Here is a 26,319-nt window from a genome sequence, read left to right as displayed (position 1 = left end):
ACACATAAACTATTACTAAAATTCTGTGGCACACCAAAAATATATATTTTTTGCCAATCTTCAAATTAGTTTGGACTAATTCACATCAGATGGACATTGTGTTGGCTGTTGTCATTTTTTAATTTGACAGTCTAAGAGAAAAGAGATCAGTGCTTCTGACTAAATAGTCTGGTATTGCATGTTTTAAAAATTCTTGTAGCACACTTGTTGAAAATCGCTGGGTTAGGCTATCACTAATTTTGTCATTTTGCAGGAAGTGAAGCACAACAGCCAGTGCTATTGAGAAACAAATTCGCTCTGGCAATGGGCAAGGAGATACCTGATTGGTGGTGTTGCTCTTATATCAGTCAGGGATAAAGCAGAAGTACAGTCCTTAGTTCATCCCAGTTTGAAGCCTGAGATGGTGGCCAGAGCTTTTTCATGCCTGGGGCACAAAACAAAAAAAATCCCCTAGACTGGGTAAAGAAATGAAATTCTAAAATATATTGTAAGGTATATGTTATTGATCTTCAGTAAGTTGGTGGGAAAAAAGCTTAATACACATTTTTTAGGTTTTTAGAAAGTTAACATTTTGCCTTTTTTTTTTTTTTTTGCTGTGTTTCAGAGATCTATTTCCCACCCTAAAATATGGTCTTTGAAGGCTAACAGCCTAGTTTTATTATATTAAAAATTTATTATTTTTAACAGTCTAATTTTAAATGTTAACAATTACTCTTATTGTTTTGATCACCCCCTTTGATATAGTATGTTGTAAGAAAATCCTAATATAAAGAAGTTAATTTATAGAAAATTCGTGGAATAATTTTTCATTTTAAAGATATTCAAATGTGCCTTGGACGGGTTGCTCAGTTGGTTAGAGTGTCATCCCTATACTCCAAGCTTGTGGTTTAAATCCCAGGTTAGGGCTCATACAAGAAGCAACAATGAATACATAAATAAGTGGAACAGCAAACTGATGTTTCTCTTTCACTCTCTTTCTCTCTCACACTCTCTCTCTCTCTCAAGTCAATAAGTTAAAAATATGTAAATGTTATGTTGTATTATTTTTCCTTTCAATGTCATTTTTAATATGGCATTAAAAGTCATTTGCATGACTTTTCATATTGAATCACAATACAAGAATTTTAGAGATGAGCTGGAGAATCTCCAGCCCTCTCACAAGGAGGGTAGAGTGATCACAGCAGGTTAGAACTCAGTATCTTTTCCCTACTTCAGTGACAAGGGCCCTGTTCAAATATACCATTGCCTTGATTCATTTTAGCATGCAGTTCTCAGGAGCACATTTGTAGCATGAAATGACCCATATTCACATTGTTCTTAGATACTGGAATGGAGGAGATAGAAGATGGAAGTTCAATACTAAAATTGCTTTTGATTTAGTGGACTAAACTTTGGTATCAGGAAGAGAAGGGAGCTGGAGGAGAGGGCAAACTGGTATTTTCTATACTTAAGAGTGAAGCCAAAATGGGAAAAAAAGATATAGTCAGAATCCACCACCATTCTAATTCAGCACAGCATATAATTCTCAGTTCAAAAACATTTTTTAAGAGGAAGCATTTTAAGATAATATTTCCATGAGCCATTTCTGTGAAAAGTGAGTGAAACTTTGACTCCCCTGAGAAATTCTTTGCAGTTGGGAAGGTGCGGAGAGCCTGTGGCTGGGTTGGTGGACTGGTCCTTGTAGGTGTATGAATGAGTTGATCTGCATGAAACCTGAATGGTAAATACAGCTGACCTAGAGTCATCATGGTGGTGCAGATTTACCACAAAAGCAAGCCCTGGGTAACCCGCTCTGGCCAGATCCTGGAAGCTTGGTACCATGCTTGAGTGCTTTTGAGAATTGACATTGCCGTTACAGTCTTGAGAAAGCTGGAGTCTGCCCTGGGTCAGTCAATTGATGAAGCTGTAAATGACCTCCATTTTTGGCCGAATCTGGGGAGCACAAAGCAGAGAAAATATAAAAAGGAACTTATAGATACACTGGAGTTACAACTCTGTTTTCTGTTTCTGTGGCACATTCCTGCTGCTTCTGTGGAGTGGCTGGGGGAGGGTGTTTGGTATTGACATTCAAATGAATGTATCAAATATCACTCTGGGCTACAGAATTTCTTTATCTGATATTGCCACAACAAGCAGCTCAGAGGTATTTGTCTGTATCACTTTGGTCCTTTTATATGCTGACTGTTGAATCAAAGGAGCAGACAACTAAGACTTGTGTTTGAAAAGAAGTCCATTATCAGCATCTTTGAAGCTCTGAAGAGTACTTTCTACTTGGATAAAGCACCACAATAGGTGGAAGGAAGCAAAGACAGTCTTGTAAGTTTCCCTGTGAGCAAGCAAGCCTTTGTTGTCTTTATTAAAAATATGCCTCCAAGCAGGTGGTCCTGTTTTGAGTGATACCTCTGAGGGAATCTGTTTGAAAGTAATCACTGGGAACTTCACGTGTCTCTAAAGCAGCTTAGGCTGTTTTGAGAAATGTGAAAGGAGATTGAATTGCTGTGCCTCACATGCTTGGTGTGTTGAACAAAACTATTTTCAAATTTTGAAACTTAAAACTTTGACAATTACATTAGTAAAGATAAGTAAGCTAGTTAACATCAACACATGCATTCTGTTTGTTCTCTATGTCTGTGTACCTCCCAGAGAGGGATGTGACCCAGATTCTATATGCCTTCAAGACTTGCATTAGATAAGAATGACATATACTTATCATTAGAGCATACTAATTAAAGCAGAAAGTGACATTTCAAAGTAATGATGCTCCCTAGCGTCTCAGTGTAAAATACTCTCTAGTCTATTTTTAATGACCTGGTATGCTATGTTTATTTAAAATATTTTGTTATGAACTTATATTTTCATTGTCAATGGTGGTGAAGACCACTAAGGTAGGACAGTCTCCTAGATCTGAGATTTTCAACCTGTGTGCCACAAGAATTTTTAAAACATGCAGTACTGTTACAGAACAGGGCCAAGGGTTGTATGATGTACTATTACTGAAAGGACCCCCCACTAGGTTTGCTATGTTCACTGACAGAGGAAAAGACATCTCTCAATGCCAGAAATTTGTGAAAAGGAAAGGAAATATTTATTTAAAGCTATACAGACTTAAAATAGTGACCCAATGTCTTCATTAAAATATTAAAGTCCTTTAGGATACCCACAGACATACACAGTCCTTTCTTCTCCCTCTGCCCTAATCTGGGGTACACTATCTCAGGAGAAGAAGTCTGTGATTCAGGCTCCTGGCACCGTCAGCTGTGTCGCTGGCCAGGATCTCCAGTTAATAATCCAAAGTCATGTGGCACCTTCTCATGGCCCACCAGCAAGAGTCCTTTCACCCCTTTTCTTCTAGGCAAAGTCTCTCCTGCTTCCTAAACCACATGGCAAAAGGGAGAACCCCAAAGCCACATGGTCCTCACTCTTGCCAAAGCTGTGGGGGTTCTCTCCTACCAAAGCTGTGGGGGTCCCCACTTTGCCAAAACCACGTGATTCTCTCCTCACATGGCTGCCAAGTCTGGGTTTAAATCCCCACACCAATCTCCCTCTGTACCCCCATTTCCGACTCCTTCTACAATCAGTTACACCTGCCAGCATTCCTGTATTCTTCCAAGTTTACTGGGCTGCCATCCTGAGTCTGGGCAGGTGTGGCCCCATGTCATGGAACCAGTCTTCTCCAAGCTCTCATGCAGGTGCTGTAATCAGGGGGAGCTGCCCCCCACCTCATTACATCTTGGGTGGAAGTCACTTCCATCCCCCTGGCTCAAAGCATGGCCACAGCTATTTAATATATCTATGAAACCAGTTAAAGGCTAATAGATATGTTAAATGACCATGCCAGAGGTTAGCTGCAAAGCTGTTGCTGTACAAAACAGCCCTCAATGGTGTTGCTCCATGTGTCTCTTCCCCCAATTCACACCTATGGTGGAGGGTGAGGACACCCTATATATCTTTCTAATATTTCCTGGACACCTTGAGTTCTGGACCCCATTCTAAATCCCTATTTGGGGCCCCCCTCTGGGCTGTACCTGGTTATAATACCTGACTACTTAGTCAGAGGCACTGACCTCTTTTCCCTTAGATTGTCAAATTTAAAAACTGACAACAACCAACACAATAATAGCTGACTGATGTGAATGAATCAAAATTATGCCTATTTTTTGTCATATCATGAAAATATATATTTTTTGGTGTGCTACAGAATTTTAGTAATTAGTTTATATGTGCCATGAAATGAAAAATGTTGGAAATTGCTGTTCTAGATGAATAAGGAAGGAGACCAGTGAGACCTGGTAAGGGCTTTGAGCTTTGATTTCAGTCACATGCAGGGCACACCCATGCATCTTGCACTCATTCAGCACTTTGATTGCATGCTTTCTACTTGCTAACGCCTTTGCTAGCTTCTGGGGACACATTGGTTACTAGGACACAGATGGTTCCTGCCCTCAAGGACCCCCCTCTTTGATTATGGTCAAAGCTGTTTTTTGTTTCCTCTTTTACTTGGCCAGTAGTGGCAGAGTAGAGTGGATGATATGTTCACAGCTGGTTACACAGGTGGGGAAAGAGTAGGTTCACAGTTGTGAGCACATGAAACACAGTTTATTTTTGTTATTATTTATTAGTTATTAGTTATTTATTATGTTATTAGTTTATTATTATTTACAATTTATTGTATTATTTTCCATACAAACAGTTGTAAACCTACTTTTGCCCCAGTAGGCACCCCAGTAGGGTGTATGTACACCCTCACCTGCTGTTGCAAACTTCTAGATATTCGTGGTAGATTAGTATAACGGGAGAAATTTATCCTTATTTATTTTGTAGTTTTTCTCACATCTGTGTCTTATTTGTCGGCTAAATTTGGATTTTAAGTTCAATGACCTAGAATTATGTCTAATGCTTCAGTTCTTTGCTTGGTATATTGTTGATGCTTTCAAAATGCTCATTCCCTTGCCTCCTTTCCCCTATAATCCCCCCAGGTAATAATAATAGTGCTGAACGAGATGGTTCCAGTGTTTGCATTGTGAATCAGGAGTACTCTAAAATTTCAATGGGCCTTGTATTGTGGACCTGTTACAGAGCACACAAGGGGGGCCTGGGATGATATACTATTATTAAAAGAAAGCCCCAGTCCGTTATGTCCGCTGCCCTAGGAAAGACCGTCTCTCAATGCCAGAGATTCATGAAAAGGAAAGAAAATGTTTATTTAATGCTATACTAACTTAAAGTAGTGACCTAATAATGTCTTTATCAAAAAAAAAAAAAAATCCTAAGGTCCCTAAAAACACCCACAAACACACAGTCCTTCCTTCCTTTCCCCTTTGCCCAGTCCAGAGTACTGTATCTCAGGAAAGGAAATAAAAGTCCACGGCTTAGGTAGTCTTTTGGTTCTTCCCAGTTAGAACTCCATCTTGACTGGGAGACCTCCCTGGATTCCCGGCACCCTCAGCTGAGTCACCAGGATCTCTGCTAAAACCAGGTGGTGGTTCCCCCTTCTAAAGCTGTGGGGGTCCCCACTCTGCCAGGCACGTTGTCCTCTCTCTCTCAGGGCTGCAGGAAGGGAGAGTCCCCACTCTGCCAAAACTGCATGGTTCTCTCCTCCAGGGCTGCCGCGTGGTTCTCCCTCTCTCAGGGCTGCAGGAGTCTCCACTCCGTCAAGGCCGCGTGGTTTCTCCCTCAATGGCTGCCATGTCCGTGTTTAAATCCCACACGCCAATCTTCTTCTGCAGCCCCATTTCCGACTCCTCCTACACTTGGGCACACTTGCCCTCAATCTGCTTTCTTCTCCAGCTTTTCTGGTCGCCATCGTGGGTCTGGGCAGGTGTCACCCCATGTCATGGAGCCAATCTTCTCCCAGCTCCCACGCAGGCGCTGTAACTCAGGGGACCTGCCTCCCAGGTCCCATCTTGGGGGGAAGGTCCCTTTCCATCCCCCTGGCCTTGAGCATGGCCATAGCTATTTAGCATATCTAAGTGACCAGCCAAAGGCTATAGGTATGTTAAATGACCATGCCATGGATTAGCTGCAAAGCTGCCCTGCATGTTCTTGCTCTGTGTGTCCCTTCCCCCAACTCATACCTGTGGGGGAAGGGGTGAAGACACCTTAAAATCTCCTGGACACCTTGAGTTCTGGACCCCATTTCAAATGCCTATTTGGGGTCCCCCCCTCTTGGCTGCACCCTGTAACAGACTCTGTTGTAAAAATTTGCTAATTAAGCCAGCTATCATTGGCTACAATAATATGTAGAAAGTAGAGTCCCCTTACATTAAGATTATCAGTTTCTAAAAGCTTTTAGCCCCAGAGGAAGCCAAGAAGTGGCAAATTCCTCAGCCCTCACCAGTTTGGGAAGAGAGGAAGCATGCCCTCCCTTTGTTGACAGAAGCTGGGCAGGGGCTTTCGTGTCTGAACCTAGATGAGCTGTACAAAAAGTGTCCAAACAAAAGCTGGAAAGAGAAACAAGAAGATGCTCTTTCCCATTACTCATGTTCCTAGTAATAAAAGCAGACAGATATCATTTTTGTTGGTGTCGTCATCTTCATCATCATATTTATTAAGTATAGAAATCCCATCAAATAGCTGTCTCTATTATTCAAATTTTATGGATGACCACACCAGTTAGAATGTTTTGGAAACTGACCCTAAGCCACAGAGCTGGTAAATGATATAGGACTCCCATCCAGGGCTGGCTGTGCCCAAAGTGCTTTTGACAACTAGACTCTACCATCCACATTGTCTCTTATTCTTTTCTATATTCTTTCTTGTACAAAGAGTTGTTAAAGGTCCTTAACCTTGTAGATGGCAGCATGTTAAATATTTAGGCTACTTTAACCTGTGCGTGAACATTGCCGTTTTCTGTTTTAAAAAATTTTTATTGAATTTATTGCGGTGATATTGATTAATAAAATTATGTAAGTTTTAGGTGTACTATTCTCTAACCTTGCCATTTTCTGAAGACTTTTTCAGATGCCTTTTTTAAAAGTGAACTCCAGGCTTTCCATTGACTAGTGATGGTGACTGACTTGAGGCTGCTCTTGTTATTCAAATCCACTTAAAGTTACCAGCATTCCTTAAAGTGGTGTGCCATAAACCTACCTGGATGATCGTAATGCCACATGCACATGAGCCAGGATTCACCATTTGAAAATGAGATTGCTCTTCATGCTGCAGGAAAATTGATTGAAGTGTCTATTATATGCGTACCCTGCTATTCACACACTCTTAAAAGAAATCCTGGCTATTTATTTATTTTCCTTCCTGCTTCTAGAAAGGATTTGAGGTAGTTACTAGTATGTTTTATTTATCACTGAGAGCTAAAAATTCAAAGGCAGAATATTTTTATGAAAGAGAGTAGTGATGAAATCTTGATACTGGTCCCAGAATTGATTTTTCTAAGCACCAGTAATGGTGATTTAGAGTCTGGAATTAGTTTTTGCTATGTGACTTTAGGCAAAGCTAATGGCTTTGAGCCTCAATTCTTGATTTGTTAAAAAGGAGGGTTGGAAATAAAAGTAATTCATTACTGTGATGGTCACCTGAGATAATTCTTGTAAAGCACTCAGCACAGTGTCTGGTGCTCTGGAAGTGTTAAATAAATGTTATGGTAAAAGGAGTAAGGTAACAAACACACTGCTTCATTTATTCAAAGGAAATCTTCAATAGAAGCTACATATATGAATCTGAATAACTGTTTTGGTTGGGTGGGTACGGGGCCTGCCACAGAACACAGGTGATCAAATATGTCCACACAGATAGTTTGGAAATGATGATCCTTGGTTTAAAACTAGGGAAAGCAAGTGACAGCAGGCAGTGGTAGGATAGAGAAAGCACCATGGGCAAGGCAATGGCTGATTTGGATATAATTAGGGCTCTGATGCTTTCAGCTCACAGGCTCAACCGTTTTAACTGTTGTCAGCCTCAGTTTCCTCTTCTGTAAAAAAAGATAGCAATACTCACCCACCAGGCTTTTTGAGAAACACAGGAGATAACGTGTTGTGAGAAGAGTCCTTGTCTACAAATGTTGCTTTTTGTTGAGGAGATTACACTAGGATGAAAACAAGTTTGATAAAGAGTTTCAAATTAACTTTTTTTATGGGCCAGGTTAGAGTCCAAGGCTGTGGTCACATTCTTTTTATTTTATTTTATTTTTAAAATATGTTATTAATTTTAGAGAGGAAGAGAGAGAGAAAAAAGAAACATTGATTGGTTGCCTCCTATACGCACCCCGACCAGGGACTGAACCTGCAACCTAGGTATGTACCTTGATGGTGAATGCAACCCCCAGCCTTTTGGTGTACAGGATGATACTTCAACCAATTGAGCCACACTGGCCACAGCACTCTCTTTTTATTTTAAATATGCAACTCCTCGCCCTGGCCGGCTCAGTTGGTTGGAGTGTTGTCCTCTGAACTGAAAGGTTGTGGGTTTGATTCCTGGTCAGGGGACATACCTAGGTTGCAGGTTTGGTCCTTTCTGGGGCCTGTATGAGAGGCAATCGGTTGACATTTCTCTCTCACATGGATGTTTCTCTCTCTCTTTCTCCCTCCCTCTCCCCCCACTCTCTTCGTCTCCTCTTCCCTCTTTCTCTCTCTCTCTCTCACACACAAAAAAAGCTACTCCCCCACCCCCAGTTGATCTCATTTAACAGGAACATAACACTTTGAAGTCTAATGGTTAATTTTCTTTGGGGGCTTTTCTACTTTTGGCTATCAGATGCTGTGCCTCTGTTCTTTAAATCCTGTCAGTAAGTAAGGAGGAAATCCTTGTGTGACAATGGATTTAGTGGGGTGTAAATCTACCTAAGTAGCAGCTGGATGGCAGCTGATGAGGGTTGGCCCCAGAGCTGGGCCACATTACTTGAGTTAGAAGGATGTGCTGACTTCAACTTCAAGCTACAGGGCCCATCAACAAACTGCAGGAAAGCAATAGCAGCCCATGGTGTGGCCTATTGTGCTACCGACATTCTTGTCAGTGTCACCATCATCACCATTAGGCCTTTATGAAGTGCCAGTGTGTGGAGCTTCCCTAGGTGCCATTGTAGGCAGATAGGCAGCTGCCTGTTTTCAATAAGAGCCATGTGCTGGACTGTGAGCTGAAGGGGCCCAGCTGTGATCCAAGGCAGGTCCACAAGTGTGGCTATACACATGGTGAGAGGATAGTTGGTGGCTAGAGTAGGGTTTTGTCTGTAATGTCAGCTTAGCCCATGGCCCATCTCTCTGAGAACTGCCCACAGCTCTCACCTTCCAGGGTGGACCCTGGCAGTCATGTTTATACAGTGTAATTTGGCTCCTATGGCCATGCCTGAGTGGACCAAGGATGCACAGTTGACTCAAGCTGGGCCAGTCAGGTGTCTTTCGCAGAAGTTGGATTTGGGACTAAGACATGGTAGATAGAATGGGCAGATAGGTAAACTTGGGAGCTGTGGAAAGTCATGCCTTAGATTTATTCTCTAATCTTCATAACAGTTGTATGAAGTAGTTCCTCTTCTTATTTCCACTTTATAGAAGACGAAACTTGAGTCACAGAGAGGTGAAGTAATTCATCCAAGGTTGTATCGGTGGGTAGTGGCAGATCTAGGAATGAATCCAGGTAGCATGAACTCATGTCTTTAGTCACTATACAACTGCCTTTCTAGGAGAGAGGAAGGAATACGGCAGAGCTACAGAGAAATGCATGGTAAATGATGGTAAGGTGGCACAGAGGGAGGAGAAAGGGAAAAATAAGACTAATCAACTAAGAGAGTGGGTGCACTGATTCTGTAGCTTTCTGATTCCAGGGCCCAGACCTTAGTGACTGCATTTTCTACTATTGGGCTTTCAGAAGTATCTCTGTGTCCTTATAAATAAATACCCCTTTTTTGTGCACAAAGTAGTTTCAATGAGTGTCCATTACTTATAACCATAAGAGTTCTGAGCAAGTGAATGCACTGTCACAATTTGTTTTGAAAGACTTTGGGTCATCGATTGGTCTTTGTAGCCCCAGACATCTCCACATTATCTGTAGGTAGCATCTAGACTGGTGGAGGAGAAAGGCAAGTAACCCAGTGATTGCAGCATAGTGTGATAAGCATTCTGCATAAGTTGCTATAGAAACACAAAAAAAAAACCCCACAACAACAAGGAGAGACTGGGATAGGGTGTGGGGGATCAGGGCTGATGCCTTCTCAGAGAGGGGATATTTGAGTTGTTTTTCAAAAATGAGTAGGATTTAGCAATATGAAAAGTGGATGGGAGTAGGGGTTTTCCAGATAGTGAGAATGGTGTATGAAAAAAAGAAATGAAACCTATGACCCATTTTGGAAAGGGCAAGCAATTGAGTGTGATGGAAAAGAGGAAGGAGGAGGGGTAGAATATGCAACTGCCATTCTCGGTTATACCAGACCATATGGGTCTCCAGTGCTAAGCAATAGAGTTTGAACCTTATTCTAGAAACGTAGTTCATTTACTACCAGGTTCCTTCTCTTTCTCCAACATAGAAATATCTGTAGATTTGAAATGGAAAAGATGACATTCTGACACCATTAAAGATAGTTTTAGGGGAAAAAACACATGCAGAATCCTAACACCCAGCACTACTATTCTCATTTTTGCACATTATCTTCTAATTCTCAAACATACCCATTTTTATACATGGTTGCGATCCATCTACATACCATTTTCACTTCCCAGGAGATCAAAAAAGATTTCTATGTTTCTATGTTGTTCTCTTCTAATTATTATAACAGGATGATAAAAACACAGCTTTTCTGAGGAGCCCCACTGCTCCAGGAAATGCATTAAGTTCTGGTGAAACAAAGATGTATGACTTGAAGATTGCTGCTTTTGAGCAGTTCTGGATCTGGTATAATGCTTGTGCTGAAATATTTAACCATGCACATTTTAAAACCATGTGTGTTTACTATTATTATTTTCTGAAAAATTTATTCAGTTCTTTGAGGATAGATTGAGGGATATTCTATCCTTTTTATACTCACTGATCCCTGGCCCTAACACTGTTATAAATGTTTTGTGGCTAAGAAATGGCCACATCTTCATGAGCTTCTTACATGTTCATGCACTACTTACCTGGTGTCTTTTTTATATGTTATGCTCCCATACCCTAAAAGCTATGTGATGGTTAACCATAAACAGGTTCCAAATCAAGCTCTTCAGCCAAGTTAATTTGATTATGAAACATCTTGATTGTGGCAAGTGTCCAGTTGTCATCTTTTTAATGATGCAGGCTTCCACTGCCTAAACTAATTACAAACCAGCTCCATTCCAGGGAAGGTTGCATTGCCTGACGAAACCTCCTTGAGCCAGTCCCAAGTGTGTTGATGATGTGATCACATCTGCTTTTCCTCCCCCTGGCCTTCTGTGGATATCATCAATGTCATTCTCTTTCCCTCTCTGCTCTTGTGTTAAAGAAAATAGGATTGATTGGCCAAAATTGCTCCTAAATTAAATTTTGCCTCCTACCTCCAGCATGATCATTAGCCTTCAAATTAAAGATCCGGATAATTTTGCAGTCAGATTTACATTTTGGTCTGTAATGAGTTTAAAGTCTTATCATGTTTTACTTTTCCCCTTTTATGAGGCTTTATTGACTTAATTTAGCTTGTGATTCAGGTGGTATTTTGTTGTTAGTTTTTGCTTCAGTCTTTGTATCCAAATGCCCTTATTTTTTTCATTCCTAGTCTTGTGTATTTACAGAAAAGGCATTGATCAATTGGTATAAATAATAAAAAAGAAACCCTCAAAGAAGTATGTTCATTAAAGAGTTTAGAAGTGCTCCATTATCCATGTAATGAAGAAATGGACAAAGAAGCTAATTAAACTTTTTTCTTTGGAAATACTCATATCTGATTTAACTGTGTGTGCATATTCTCTGTGTGTATTTAGATACAAGTATGAGTTATTGACACATACTCAAAATGAAGTAGTTTGTTACACCGTAGTGATGCAGGCATTCTGAGGGTCTGGGGACCCAAGGGTCTGTGACCCACTGTGGGTTCTTGGCTTCATGCAGGAAAGAATTCAAATACGACCTAGCAGAGAGTCCGAGTGAAAGTGAATTTATTGGTAAAGCAGTGAAACAGGGAATGGGCTACTCCATAGACAGCACAGCCCCTTTTTAGAGGAATTATCCCCCTTTCTTGAAGTTCATTTACTCTGGGGGTAGGGTATTCAATGAGGGGGAGGAATATTCAGGATCTTCCCAGGAAAGGGGTGAAGATTTCTCAGAGAAGCTCTCTCAGCCATGTTGTGTCCTTATATGGGCTTTCTGTTTCTGATCATGGCAGCACAGGGTGTGTTGTTTAGAATGCTAATATATTACAATGAGTGTATAATGAGGCTAGGGGTTACCATTAGGTGAAATTAGTTGCCATGTTGGATCAAGCTGGTCTCTGGTTTGAAGCCATCAGTCCATTAGGGGTTGGTCTTACTAACTCCTTGACAGCTCCTATACCTTTAATTGATTGCAACTGTTTTGACACATACTCTATCTCAATTGACCTTATACACTTCTAAAAACTCTCACAACTTCAGTTTCTTCCCTTTAAAATGAGAGCAGTAGTAGTTATTATTATATACAGTTGCAGAAGTAGTTCATTTGATGCTGCTGCAGAGTACCTGACACCTAATAAATGCTCAGTAAATATCAATGGTTAATTTCATGACCCTTGTCTTGCAGGAGTACAGAGCATCCTTCATGATATTAACTTCAAGCTACTAATAAGTCCCTAAGTTCATCTCTTTGTAAAGAGGCCAAAAGCATTGTGAGAAAGCTACAACCCTAGGAAAACTCTTTGAGCCATTTTTCTCCTAGCCTTTCTCCCCTTTTTACCAGCCTACACTGCATGCTTAGTCATTTCCACCTAGTTCTCACCAATACCAACCGCCTTTATGACAGATTCCCCTGGAGGCCATCATCACAGTTCTTGTCTCTGATTTCAACTGCAACTGTGGTGACAAGCTTTGTCAGTTCCTACATCTTTTAGCACTTGCTGTGCTCCTTTTCTGCTTTCTTCCCCAGGACCATCTCTTAGGAAGGGAGCCTTCTTGGCCTGGGCCACAAAGGAGCCTGGAAGTGTGGGAGAGTAAATGTCCTCAGGGGCCACATCACCCTTGGGCATTTGGATATATGTATGAATGCTGCGACTTCCATTCTTTAGGTGCATAATTCTGTATACCTTCTGTACACTTCTTTGGAGGTCCTGGCCCTTGCCGTCAGTGGCCAACTTGGTAATGCACTCTTCTATTGGGTTTTACTCCATCCCTGTCTTATTCTGTATTCCCTCATTCATGCTTCCTGGAACCACCTCCAAAATAAACTCAACACCTAAACCCTTGTCTTGGGCTCTGCCTTCAAGAGAACCCAACGCATGACAGCCCTGGAATCTCCAGACTCCTGAAGTTTCTAGGCCCTGCCTATATAATTTTTAGCCTTGGATTATTTCTCCTTCCTTTCTAGCTCAAAGGGGAGACCTATCTCATGGATTTTCATGGCCAGACTTTATGATCTTGAGCTTATTCCCTCTTTTTTAATTAAAAAAAATCTTTTATTTATTTATTTTTAGACAGGGGAAGGGAGGGAGAAAGAGAGAAAGAGAAACATCAATGTGTGGTTGCTTCTAGTGTGGCTCCCACTGGGGACCTGGCCCACAACCCAGGCATGTGCCCTGACTGGGAATCAAACCTGTGATCCTTTGGTTCCCAGCCTGTGCTCAATCCACTGAGCTATGCCAGTCAGGGCAGCTTATTCTCTCTTAGGTCCCCCTAGCCCAAAGGCTATTGTAACTTGTTTACTTTTTTTAAGTTTATTTTATTGATTATGTTGTTATAGTTGTCCCAATTTTTCTCCTTTTCCCCCCTCTACCTGGTATCTCCCTTCCCTCCAGCATTCCCTCACCTTACTTCATGTCCATGGGTTGTGCATGTAAGTTCTTTGAGTTCTCTATTTCCTATACCTAACACCTCCCTGTCTATTTTGTATCTACAAATTATGCTTGTTAATCCTTGTATCTTTTCCCCCATTCTTTCCCTTTCACTCCCCATTGATAACTTTCCAAATGATCTCTATAACTGTGATTCTGTTCATGTTCTAGTTGTTTGCTTAGTTTGTTTTTGTTGTTTAGATTTAGTTGCTGATATTTGTGAATTTATTGCCATTTTATTGTTCATAGTTTGGATCTTTTTCTTAAGTAATCCCTTTAACATTTCATATAATAAGGGCTTGGTGATGATGAACTCCTTTATCTTTGCCTTGTCTGGGAAGCACTTTATCTGACTTTCCATTTTAAATGGTAGCTTTGCTGGATAGAGTAATCTTGGCTGTAGGTCCTTGCTTTTCATCACTTTGAAAATTCTTGCCAATCTCTTCTAGCCTGAAAACTCTCTTTTGAGAAATCAGCTGATAGTCTATGGGAAGTCATTTGTAGGTAACTCTGCTTTTCTTTTACTGCTTTTAAGATTCTCTCTTAATCTTTAACCTTTGGTATTTTAAGTATGATGTGTCTTGGTGTGGTCTTCTTTGGGTCCAACTTCTTTGGGACTGTTTCCTGGACTTGTATGTCTGTTTCCTTCACCAAATTAAGGAAGTTTTCTTTCATTGTTTTTTCAAGTAAATTTTCAATTTCTTGCTCTTGCTCTTCCTCTTCTCCTCTGGCATCCCTATGATTTGGATGTTGGCCTTTTTGGAGATGTCCCAGAGTCTTCTTATTCTCCCCTCACTATTTTGAATTCATATTCCTTCATTCTGTTCTGGTTGATTGTTTATTTCTTCCTTGTGTTCCAAATCATTGGTTTGACTTCCAGCTTCCTTCCCTTCACTGTTGGTTCCCTGTGGATTTTTCTTTATTTCATTTAGTGTAGGCTTTATTTCTTCCTTTATGCTTTTGCCTTATTCAGTGAGTTCTCTGAGCATACTTATCATGTGTTTTGCACTCTGCATCTGATAGGTTGGCTATCTCCATTTACTTAGTTCTTTTTCTGGGATTTTATTTCATGCTTTCATTTGGGCCATATTTTTTTGTCTCCTTAATTTGGCAGCCTCTCTGTGTTTGTTTCTGTGTATTAGGTAGAGCTGCTTTGACTCCCTTCCTGTCTTAGCACACGTGTTAAATTGTATGGGGCGGAGCCTTAGGTATTTGCCAGGGTGGGGCAACCCATTTCACTGCTTTGTGGTTCTCTATGTACAGGAGGGGTCAGAGAGAGGACAATGCCACTGAGGCTTGCTCAGCATCTGCCCTGTTTCTAGTCACTTTACCCCTTTCCTGTATGTGACTGATGCCCCTCTAGCTACTGCCCAGGTGGTGATTCCTATAGTGGGTAGATTTGAATTCATTGTAGGACCATGCTGGCCCTTTAATTGGCCTCTCCCAAGAGACCAGCAGTTTCTTCAGCTGCCCATACCCTCACTGGTTTTTATAGCCAGAAGTTGTGAGGCTTTATTTTTCCAGCCCTGGAACCATGGGCTGTGAGGTCTGGCTCGGGGCTGGGATCACTCCCTCCCAAGGTATCCCCTGATTTTATCCACCACATGTGAATGTGGGACTGCCCGTTCTGCTGGCCACCTCACTGCTGACACCTTGCCACCACTACACTGCATCCTCTTTGACCTAGCTCCCTGTCTCTGCCCCTCTAACTTGTCTGGATGAATATTGCTTCTTTAAACCCTTGGTTGTTGGACTCTTGTGCAGTTAGATTTTCTGGCAGTTCTGGTTGTGATCCTTCTTATGGTTGTGTAACAAGACAAAGTGTGCCTACCTATACCTCCATCTTGACTGGAAGTCATAATTTTTTTACTTCTATACCTCCAATGTAGAGTGCTTGGTTCATAGTGGGAGCTCAACAACTGCTTATTGAGTTGATGAAAGAATGAATTATTCCCTTTCTCCTGCATGTGTTTTAGTTTCCTCTCCACACAGGCTGTTCTCATCATTGGTTGTTCTCTGAATCTTTTAAAGATTTTATTTATTTATTTTTAGAGAGAGAAGAAGGGAGGGAGAAAGGGAAGGAGAGAAACATTGATGTGTGAGAGATACATAAATCAGTTGCCTCTTGCATGCCCCAGCTAGAGACCTGGCCACAACCCAGGCATGTGCTCTGACCAGGAATTGAACCTACAACCATTTGTTTTGCAGGGCAATGCTCAACCCACCGAGCCACACTAGTCAGGGCCACCATTGGTTGTTCTTTTAGACTTTCCTTCTGGAAGTCCTGAGATCTCTTACCTTGGAAGTAAACATCTTGGCCTGAATCATTGAGCCCACCTCTTTATTAGGCCTACTAGTCACCTCCCACCCCTTGGCAATATTGGACCTTACTGAACACTTCTCTGTTTTTTGAAATCTGCCTCTCTTGACCTGTTGAAATTTAATTTTCCTGGTTCTTCTCATGGCTCTCAGACTTTTCTTTCCTAGTGTTTTTGCTGGCTTGTTAGCTGATGCTACATTTTGCTTCTCTAGGACTCCTTCTTTGAGTTCTTTTTTGGATGTACATGTTCAGCCTGAGTAAAATGGTGACTCACATATCTCTTCATCTCTGTAGATGATTCCTAAATCTGTGGTCTCCAGATTAACCCTTCTGGATTCAAAGCTTTTAGAAATCTCCATCTGGAATTCTTGCACATATACAAGCCGGAATACATTTTCTTCTCTTTTTTACCTCTTGCTCTTTTTCCATACTCTGGCTTGGTTAATGGGCTCACCATCTACCTGGTAACACAGTATAGAAACCTTTGTTTTATCCTTAACTGCCTTCCCTTAGTTATTGCTTTCAAAAATTTTGAGTTTCTACTGTGCAGGTGTATCCCCTGTACAGGGTGATAGACCCTCAAGAGGCTCATAGTCTGGCAGCAGATAAACCAATTAATCTAATTTATCTTACAAATATAGTATTACAAACAGAGGTAAGTGGTGTGGAAGAAAAGTCCAATGTTCTTTGAGAGCAAGTCACCAAAGGGCCTAATTTATTCCTGGGGTTTGCACACCTTCCTTTAGGAAAAGTGGCAATTGATCTGAGATCTAAAGGATGAGTAGGAATTAATTAAGGGAGAAGAACTCTTTCCTTTTTATCACTATACACTATAGTCACCAAGTCCCTTTGATTGTACCTGTGAAATGCCTCAGTTTTTCTATCTTTGGTTCTCAGTCTGCACCATTGCCATTCCCATCTTCATCTCCCCCCTGAACCATGCACAAGTCTTCATATTGCTGCTAGAGTGCTTTGACCAAACACAAATCTGACCACATGTTTTCTCTTACTTCTAGCTTTAAACCATTGGTAGCTCCCTAGTGCTTCCAGGACAAAACCCTAACCATGTGGCATGGCATTCAAAGACTTTCCAAATTTTGATTCTCACCTTTATTTCATCTCCTGCCACTTCATAGCACATGGTCATTATAGACTCTGCAATTTCCTGAAGACAGACACCATGTCTTTGTAGCCTTTCGTGCCCTGGTTCACTCATTTATCAGCTTTGAGTTCCTCTGTCCTTTTGTTCCTAGTTAGCTCCTACTGTACTGTTAGGCCTTACATATGTCACATTCTCACATCCTGCATGAGACTTTTCTTAGCTCTTTATCTGTGTCCTCATATTTATATTTGCACATATTTCCATCTGCTTGCCTTATATTAACTTAGTTGTCTAGAGCATGTGTTCCTCGGGGATCAAGATTGTGTTGTGCTCATCTTTCCCTTTCTAGGTGTTTAGTAAATATTTGTGATTTAAATTCTTTTATTTATTGGTTTTAGAGAAAGAGAGGGAGGGGTTTAGGGAGAGAGGAAGAGAGAGAGTGTGCAAAAAATTGAAACATCAATTTATTGCTCCACTTATTCATGCATTCATTGGTTTATTCTTGTATGTGCTCTGACTAGGGATGGAGTCCTCAACCTTGGCATATTGGGAAAATACTCTGACCGATATATGTCAGGGCTAAATATCTGTGATTTAATTGTCCATGTGTGAATAGAGTGAGGGAGGCAAAGACATTGGGGGAGGGGAGGAGAGCTGAAAGAAAAAAACAGACCTTTTCTAATTACGTGAACTGGTGATCCCAAGCAGGACTTGACCAAGACATATATGTAGGTGGTACAGGCAAAGTAATCATTGGTGTTCTTTCAGCAAGCAAGTGAAATAACCTATTTTAGCAGTGTTGCTGGTAGAGAAGGATGATGACAATGTCCTGGCCTGCATACCTAACTCAGGAAAACAAAAGCCCTCTGGTTGTTGGGCACACTGTACATGAAGGCATTTTATTGGCTTTATTTTGTTACTGAGGATGTCACCCTTATAGCCACCTTGGTTGTAATTCTTGTAATTAAATACAATTATCTTCCTGAAGAAAGTTCTGATAAATGCCATTTTCTTCACTGTGTTACTTTTCTGGGGATATTTTAGTACTTCTAGATGGGTACCCTGGGCAGCTGCTGGCCAGTCCTGTTATTCCTACTCTGATACTGAGGAAGGAACACTGGGTTGTGTAAAGCTCTTTAACAACATTACACCAATTACCTATAAAGAATTTCTTTTTCAGGCCTGGCTTATGTCCATTTAACTAACAAATAAATTTTTTTTTAATTTCAAAATTGTCAGGATGTTGCTGTGAAATGCATGGCAAAATGGGGCTAGTGTTCTGTGCTGTGTTCTTACAAATAATAGGCAAATGTCAGTGGCCTAGGGCCAAGAGTGGGCTGCTAGTCTCCAAACTTGCCAAACCTGTTGGTGCCTGGGCTGCCTCACAGGTCCAGATCCCACCCATGCATCCTCTCCTGAGCCTGGTTGGAAGGAGTGTTTAGTAATATCAATGTTGGGGAGGCGTTTAGGGCAGACAGACAGCCTGTGGCCTTCACTTGAGTATGCCCAGGAAGAGAATTGTGTAAATGACAACTAAAAATGGATGCTAAAGGAATGTCTTTCTGCCCATTTGACTTTGTCCCTGAGATGTCAACTTACTGATGCTGATGTCCATTAAATATGCAGCAGACAATAGTTGTACCTCAGTTGCTAAGGGACAGGGATGCAGAGTAGGAGAAAGATCGGGTCAGCTTTCCAGAGTACCACGTACAGAGTACCGCATACAGAGTACCGAGCATCTGTGCCAGCCACAGTGTAGATGCTCGGAGAACAAAGGGGAATACAACATGGCCCTCATCCTTGAAGAGGTATTTTTATTTATTGAGCTTTTTAAGTCCTTCCCACTTCTAGGTGTCAATGGAACTGGCAATTTGGGACTGGTCTTTTAGAAAATGCAGATTTATGTTCTTAATCTATAAATCTTTCATTGGAACTTAGGTGAACTACCTTAACTCTGTGTGTTTTATAAAATGCTTTATATGGTGTTTTATAACATGATTTCAATGATATTATCTCATCTGAGCCTCACAGAGGACTAGTGTCATTATGCTTATTTTACTAGTAAGAATAATGATACCCAGAGGGTTAAGTGTCTCTCATTCTGGATCTGCCAGCTGGTCAGAGACAGAGACAGAGACTATGACCCTTGGTCTGCTGATTCTTTTCTTCTTTACTCAATTATCTCCCTGCCTAGATCTGTCAGAGTTTGGGTTTTTTCAATAACCACAGCTTTTATGTATTTCAAATTCACTTTTATCCTACATATCCATTAATCTCTCATGTATTAAGAGTTAAATGTGTGTGGTGTGCTCTCATGTTGGTGTGACTCTTGTCTGTCTTCCTAACTTATGCCTTCTTTATTTCCCCTCATTTTTTTGAAAGGGGCAGTAGGAATTTAACATTTGTCCTTTCCCAGTCTACTGTTTATATATTTTCTCTGATTCCTGTGAACAATGGTAATGGAAAGTGACCGATGATCAAATAATTTCTTTCATGTTTGCTATGTTTGGAGGTATGCTGTAAATTCAACAAGGTATGCTGACTCTTTGGGGAAATGGTAAGAAAGTGGCCTTGGGAATTTTATACAAGAGCTTTTAGGTCTTTATGGAGGAAGTCCAGCACAGACCAGAAGGACTTGCGAGTGACACGACACATGAGTTATGGAAATGGCAGAAAGAGAGGCATTTTTTGTTTGTTTTGCTAAAGAGGCTGTCCTTGGACATACTTTGCTAGAAATAGTATCTTCCTTCTCTGACTTCTTATAACATTTCTTTTTTATCTTTCTTATGGCTTGAATTGCTTCTTACACTATATTGTAGTTATTTTTATAGTTATCATCTTTCTTACTAGTCTGTGGTTTTTTCAAGGAGAGGAATATTATCTGATGTGCTTTGACAACTCCATGGCACCTTGCATGGAGCCTAAATGCAATAATTAACAAATGTTCATGTTTCTGGGGTTTCCAGATACACTCCTCTTTATGCAATACTGTTTCATTTGAATATTTTACAGTAAGCATGATTTTTCATGCAATCAGGGAAAAAAGATATAATATTTTTTCTGAATGATTAAATGGATAAGTGAATGATTAAGAATTCAAGGCTGCTAAGGAATTTGGAAGCAAGATATCATTTACTGAATATCTAAAGCACTGGTTTTCCAAGAAGTATAACATTTTTCATACTTATTATCCTAATTACTTTTGCAGCATTTGATGAAATGGAGGAGGGGCACAGGTGTATAGTAGCTGAGCTATCTAAAGTTCAAGTCTTTGCTCTCCTCTTTCTATTCAGGTTCTCTAAGCTTCCAAGGTGTTGCTTTGGATTTGTTTTTCATCCAGATGTTCACAGTTTGAAAGCAGCAAAGATTATTAGCCAAATTTATCCCTGTGGTGTGAAAAAGTGAATTCATTGTTTCCCTTGGGCTCCAGAGTAGACCCAGTTCATTGAGGGAATCTGGCTCTTTCATTCCTGAGTTCAAATGCGCTCTGAAGTTTTCATTACTCGAGGTCTTTCATCTCTATGCAATCTATCATCAAGGAGTCATACATTCTCATTATTTCAGATTTCCCAGAGCCATAACAAAAACCAGGCTGAAAAGAATATGCCTTTGTTTAGATGCCACAAGTCACCTTTTAATTTTTTCATTGCCAACAACTAAAACGATTTCAATATTGGCAGTCTCTCACTCAAGGATCATGTGGTTTGAATGTTTACCTGTATGTCTGTGTCTTAGGCTGGGACTTCCATGTTATAGATGAATGCACAGAACATTCCAGAATATACAAATGAGGCAGATGCTTTCTAAGAGCAACACTTTGATTGTAGGATGTCATTGTCTTATGTGATACAACATATACAATTCAGCAAGGCCCCACTTTACCTCCTTTCATTTGCTCCTTTGAATTTATGTAGGTCACAGTTTTTGGAGGTTGGCATTTTTCCTAAGTAAGAACAGATTTCAGGTGGGAAGCATGCATAGATCACGTACTTCTGTATGCAGTAAACCTTTTGAATGACTTTCAAGTTGAGCATTGGAGAGGAGGCAAAAGAGTAGTAGATAACCTTGAATCTCCCAGAATAAGCATTGACAATTTAAAAAAATACTCACTTGATTTTTCATAAGGTAAGTGTTTCCCTATTAAGACTCTGCCAAGTTTATTATTCTTTTCAACCTTAAAACATCTGTTAAAATCTCAGTAGTGCAGGGTTTGAAATCAACAAACTAAATAGGTCTCGAATGATGGCTGCTGTTGTTTTTAGTTACTTAATTTTTGGTACACAAAGTGAACACCCAACTAGGACAGGCCCACTTATGACCCATGCTAATGGGACAATTCATGAAACATATGTAACTGATGGAATACTTGGAACACATTTTAGCTCTGGAGAAGCTATTGCCTATAAGTAATTGCAGGTTAGATTAAGAAAAATTAGAAAGAATGATAACCTTTATTTAATCTCTGCTATCTGCCTTGAATTGTGCTAAATTATGTAATTTAACCCTTCTGAGAAGTTTAAGAGATCCTTTTATCTTTCATTATAACTGAAGAAATAAAGGATTGGGGATGTTAAGTAATGTGCCCAGTCACATATTGAGTAATTGGTAGAACCAGGGTTAAAACTGTGACTATTTCACTTCAAAATTGTATGTTTTCAATTTATTCCTTGGCCTCACACTGTTCTCTGTGACTATTATAATGAACAAATAAGTCCTATAAAGTCTTTCTTTTTCAGCCGGAGCTTATTCCTTTTTCTTTTCTAATTATTGTCTATTTTGTCCATAATGTCCTTAGATTAAATAATTTTATTTACTCATTTTTCTCTTAAAAAATTAAAATATAAGCACTGGCTTGGTGGCTCAGTTGGTTGGAGTGTCATCCTGTACACCAAAAAAGGTTACAGTTTCCATCCCCAAGTCAAGGTACATACCTAGGTTGCAGGTTCGATCCCTGTCATGGTGTGTATGGTAGACAACTGATTGATGTTTCTCCAATCGATGTTTCTCTCCTCGGGTAAGGATTAAAAAAATTCAAAAAGTGAATCTCTAATTTCTGGTATAGCACCTTGTCCATAAGAAGTGTTCAGTCAATACTTGCATAAGTGAGTTTAAAATACAGTATGAGGTCAATCATACAGCCTTAATATTCTATTTTTACCCAAATTTTACATTTTAAGAGCTTGCTATTTAATTGTGATAGACAAAATTGTCAGGGGGCTCCATTTTCTACCTATACTTTCATGTAACTAATTCTTTGTCTTTTGTGGTTATCATAAGTATATGCTCCTGGTACTTTATTTGTCTGTTAACTATGTATAAAGTTAATGTTACAGTCTACAGGGGGTTCCTTCCCACCTATGTGGGTTCATTTTGCCCGCCACCTGAGGAAAGATGTCTCTTAATACCAGAGATCAGTGAAAAGGAAAGGAATTTACTATTCATTTGAAATAACACAAACTAAAGTTCCTCACAAATGCACACAGTCCTCCCAGCACCCTCCACGTGGCAAAAGGGAGCACTTCCAAAGCCTCCTGGTCCTGACTCTCACCCAAGTCTCATGGTCCCAACCAAGACACCAAAGCTGCATAGTCCTAAACAGACACATGGTCCTCAAAGGAGAGACCCCCAATGGCTGCTGTGCCTCCGTTTAAATCCCACCGCTAATTTTCCTCTGCAGCCCCATTTCCGGCTCCTCTCACAATTGGCTATACCTGCCAGCAATCTGGGCAGGTGTGCCCTGTGGTGTGGAGCCAATTATCTCCAAGCTCGTCTGGACCCTATTACAAGTCCCAATTTGGGGCTCCCCTCTTGGCTGCACCCTGTTACATTAATAGGCAATTGAAGTATATATTTTGCTATTTAAGAATTTGAGATGCTTATATCACCTATAGAGGTCTTTTATATAAAATATTCCTTTTGGGAGTTTGTGTCACACCAAACAAATATTGGCTATGACAGTGTCTCATCTTCTACCCAGCATCCAACCACTCCTTACCCTTTCACTACCCCCCACTTGGGGTCAAGCCACCAGCACCTCTCACTTGGACTATAGCTGTGGCTCCTGACTGGTCTCCTGCTTCTTTCTTTGCCTCTTTCAGTTAAGTCACAACACAGGAGCCAAGTGATTTGTATAGGGTCACTTCTTGGCTCACACTTTCATCCGAGAAGAGACCACAGTTGTAATAATGGCCTACAAGGCCCTACATCACTTGTCCCTACCCTAATGGCTCTGTAACTTCCTCTCCTGCTTTCTCCTCAGTAACTCCTTTCAGACTCTCTGCTGTTCCACCAGCTTTTCAGACATGCTTTGCCCTTGTGTTATTCTTTCAGCCCAATGTGTAATATTCCCTGGTACTTGTAGGGTAGAGCTTGCTCCTTCCCCTTCTTAAGATCTCTACTTAAAGACTCCTCCAAGGTCTATCCTAACCACCCTGTTCAAGCAGCAACTTCCCTTTCTGCCCACCTTGGATTCACCACACCCCTTTGTTACTCTGTTGTTCTCTTTAGCACTTATCACCAACTAGCATGCTTTATATTTTACTATTTATTTTATTTTATTGTTTATCTAACCCAACCAGAAATGAGACCCAGATAGCATGAAAATAAGTTCTTTGTTTTGATTTTGGTTTTCTATCTTGTTTATTGCTGGACTCTAGTGCCTAGAATGGTATCTGACCAAATAGACAAATACTGATAAATATTTGACTGAAGAATGAGTGAAAATGTAGCTATGATACTCATATAAGCCATAGATGTCACATTCAACTCTTTGAGCACTATGAATTTTATGGTTTACTCAATCATGCCCTGACAATACAATGGCCCTTCTGGAGCTTACTGTTCAGTTCAAGAGACTGACATTCAACGTAAATAAGTGTCTAATTATGCAGTGCTACAGTTGTGGCATGGGAACTCAATAATAGGAGTTCCTGACTAAGTCTAGAGGTGGGAGCTGGAAGCTTCTCTGAAGAATGTTGTATAGCCCTGCTTTATGAGCTGAACTGTGAGCAGTGGATAAGGTAACCACAGACCAAGGGAAACTTTTGCACAGGTTTCTTAAGCCCCTGTGTTTTTCAAACTTGGGGGGCATCAGAATTACCTGGTGACCTTGTTAAAACAGACCTCTGGGTCTTGTCTCCAAAATTTCTGATTCAGTAGGTCTCAGGAAGGACATAGAATTTGCATTTTAAACAAGTTCCCTGCAATTACTGTGGTTGCTGTTCTGGGGGCCACACTGTGAGAACAACTGGATTACAGGATGGGTCTGGCATCCTATACAAAATGAGGAGGCTTATTCTGGGATAAGGGCCAGGAAGACTTCTGGTTTTGAAAACAGGGCCATCAGCAAGGAATTTTGCACATAGATGTGGTTGCCCCAAACCAAAGGGTAGGCATAAAAGGAGCTGGAAATAATAAAGTTGTTTGGATACATCCACAGGTTTGAAGACTTGATATAATTACTACTATTTTTTTCTTGTGAGAGGCAAAATACGTTTGGCCTGGAATGGTAAAATTTTCGCTCCTCTGGAGTCAGGCATAATTGGGTTTGAATTTTAGTTGTCACTTATTCATTGTGGAACTGTAGCAAATAAATAGCTAGGGTGAACTGGAGTGGGGGGCAGTGGTTTGGCCTTTGAGCCTGTCCTGTGGACATAGCATCTTTTAACAATTTTTAAAGGTGGCAAAATGGTGATTGCCAAGACTAATTGGAAATTAGAAGCTGAAGCATGAAAACAAGTGGCCAGTGTCTTTAGCCCCACTGGTTCCATGTCCAGCTCTGCGCATTGAAGGTGAGACTTGGCTAAGCTCTGGATCTTGTCATTTACTTAATACTTGGAGTGGTAACTGTCTGTCCAGTTATTTTATCTGTAAAATGGAATTAGTAATACCTACTTTACAGTGTTGTGTGGATGGGAGATTATTATGTATGTCAAGGTCCTACTTTATTGTTTGATAGTCTATAAATATTAAATATTGTTATTATAAAATGCCTTTCAAAGTTTATCACTCTATCCCTCTTCCTCTTTTCCCACCCCCCCAAAAAATTCTGATTGCTCCACCATCCTTCTTTTCATATACGCTCTGGTCTAAAGTGGGTAACATTGGACTACATAGTTTTAAACAATTTTAACCTGATAGTTTTATCATTCACATTTTGAAGAAAAGATAGTTGTTTTCCAGAATGATTTTTATAAAATTGTGAAAAAAGAACAAGAGTTGTGTGGTTTGATTTTCAGTGTTTTGGGGCATTGACTTCTTGGTTCCTCCTGCCTGCTTGGAAATTTGCAGATTGTCTATTGCATTATTCATGAGTTATTTATGGAGGGTGATTATGTATTTGTTAGAAAAATAGAATTAAAGTGAACAAGAATCTTTTTTATTAATCCTTTTACTTGGTTTTTGATAAATAATTTTGGAGGTTATTGTATTTTAAGTTTTCAAGCATTCATATGCCTAATATGAGGTAGTTCCAGCTTCCTTTCCTTATAGTAAAAATATTTTGATTGAATAGGTTAAAATCTCAACTTGTTCATGCATTCAAATGTATGATTATTTTTGCTTATTGTTCAGTGAAAAAGTGTAGATTGAAATAGTACTTCTTAAATGCAAGTGATTTCCTATTCCTGTGTATAAACTAGTCTTCCATGAATCAAAGGGTTTATTTTTCTCCTTCTTTGACAATTCCAAGGGAAAAATCTTTCTTTTGTACTATATTAACCTCATCTGTATTTATATTAAACAATATTCTCTGGAAAAAAAAGGGTTAGTATACTTAGTGAATTATGTACCCTCCTAGAGGCACTGCAGACTGTTAATGCTCAGTGGAACCCAGCAGTTGTAACTGATGAAACATCAGCATGTAGGCTATAAAATAAAAAAAGAAGTAATTGGGGACATGTTGGGAGCTGGCAAATGGAAAACACTAGCAGATGTAGAACTCAAAAGAGAAAAGAAAGTTAAAAAAATCACATTTACTAGAAGAAGAAC

At 40.2% G+C, this 26,319-nt stretch overlaps 1 protein-coding gene and 1 pseudogene across 1 annotated transcript in view; both read left to right on the top strand.

The window, feature by feature from the left end:
• The window catches only part of FHIT (fragile histidine triad diadenosine triphosphatase), a 1,459,115-nt gene that overhangs the window by 90,047 nt on the left and 1,342,749 nt on the right, over positions 1 to 26,319 (top strand). The window lies entirely within an intron of this gene.
• On the top strand, positions 293 to 437 carry LOC114502199 (annotated as a pseudogene).

This window comes from Phyllostomus discolor, chromosome 7, assembly GCF_004126475.2.
Source record: "Phyllostomus discolor isolate MPI-MPIP mPhyDis1 chromosome 7, mPhyDis1.pri.v3, whole genome shotgun sequence".
NCBI lineage: Eukaryota > Metazoa > Chordata > Mammalia > Chiroptera > Phyllostomidae > Phyllostomus > Phyllostomus discolor.
The sequence above is the reverse complement of the archived record's forward strand: the minus strand, read 5'-3'. Positions and strand labels throughout refer to the sequence as shown.